Genomic DNA, 1,542 nt, shown 5'->3' with positions numbered 1-1,542 from the left:
GTGGACGCTTTCTGGGACTTAGTGTTATTGTCGGCGGGGCAGTGTTTTACACATTGCGTACTGCGAGTGCTGGCTTGCGCAGTGAGAAATTCAACAAACCGTTGCGCTGTTGTGTTGTGTGCGCTGTGTGGGGGACTTTTCCAACACTTGACACGCGCATTCTTACCCTCGATGTTGCCTTGGTGTTATTGTGTTATCGAATTGGACTTAATACCAGTGCCGGACCGATGCACATACTGCGTACTGCGGGCGTTGGCTCGCGCAGTGACAAATTAAACAAACTGTTGCGCTGTTGTGTTGTGTGCGCTGTGCGGGGGACTTTTCCAACACTTGACACTTTGCATTCCGGGACGTGGACGCTTTCTGGGACTTAGTGTTATTGTCGGCGGGGCAGTGTTTTACACATTGCGTACTGCGGGGGTTGGCTCGCGCAGCGCTGTTGTGTGCTGTATGCTGGGGGGACTTGGACGCTTTCTGGGACTTAGTGTTATTGTCGGCGGGGCAGTGTTTTACACATTGCGTACTGCGGGTGCTGGTGTGCGGGTGTTGTGCACTTGAGACTTGTCATTCCAGGACATGGAATAGTTTCACACACACGTACGATTGCATACTACCAGGCGCAAAGCGATTTAATGAAAAAAGAGAGAAGCCGCCAGCGCGGACAGCACTAAGCTACCACGGTGGGACTTCTCTCTTACGGAACACGACGCACCCGGGCAAGACTGCGCAAGCTACTGTGCCGCGCCGATGCTGATGGGGCAATGTTACACGTACTGCGCGCTGGGTCGCGCAGTGAGAAATTGAACAAACTGTTGTGTGCTGTATGCTGGGGGGACATGGACGCTTTCTGGGACTTGATGTTATTGCCGACGGGGCAGTGTTATACACACTGCGTACTGCGGGTGCTGGCTCGTGCAGAGCTGTTGTGTGTTGTGTTGTGCACTTGAGACTTGTTGTTCCGGGACATGCAATGATTTCACACACACGTACGATTGCATACTACCAGGCGCAAAGCGATTTAATGAAAAAAGAGAGAAGCCGCCAGCGCGGACAGCACTAAGCTACCACGGTGGGACTTCTCTCTTACGGAACACGACGCACCCGGGCAAGACTGCGCAAGCTACTGTGCCGCGCCGATGCTGATGGGGCAATGTTACACGTACTGCGCGCTGGGTCGCGCAGTGAGAAATTGAACAAACTGTTGTGTGCTGTATGCTGGGGGGACATGGACGCTTTCTGGGACTTGGTGTTATTGCCGACGGGGCAGTGTTATACACACTGCGTACTGCGGGTGCTGGCTCGTGCAGAGCTGTTGTGTGTTGTGTTGTGCACTTGAGACTTGTTGTTCCGGGACATGCAATGATTTCACACACACGTACGATTGCATACTACCAGGCGTAAAGCGATTTAATGAAAAAAGAGAGAAGCCGCCAGCGCGGACAGCACTAAGCTACCACGGTGGGACTTCTCTCTTACGGAACACGACGCACCCGGGCAAGACTGCGCAAGCTACTGTGCCGCGCCGATGCTGATGGGGCAATG

The sequence above is a fragment of the Toxorhynchites rutilus genome, unplaced genomic scaffold (assembly GCF_029784135.1).
Source record: "Toxorhynchites rutilus septentrionalis strain SRP unplaced genomic scaffold, ASM2978413v1 HiC_scaffold_52, whole genome shotgun sequence".
NCBI classification, from domain to species: Eukaryota; Metazoa; Arthropoda; class Insecta; order Diptera; family Culicidae; genus Toxorhynchites; species Toxorhynchites rutilus.
Note: the sequence above shows the minus strand (reverse complement) of the source record.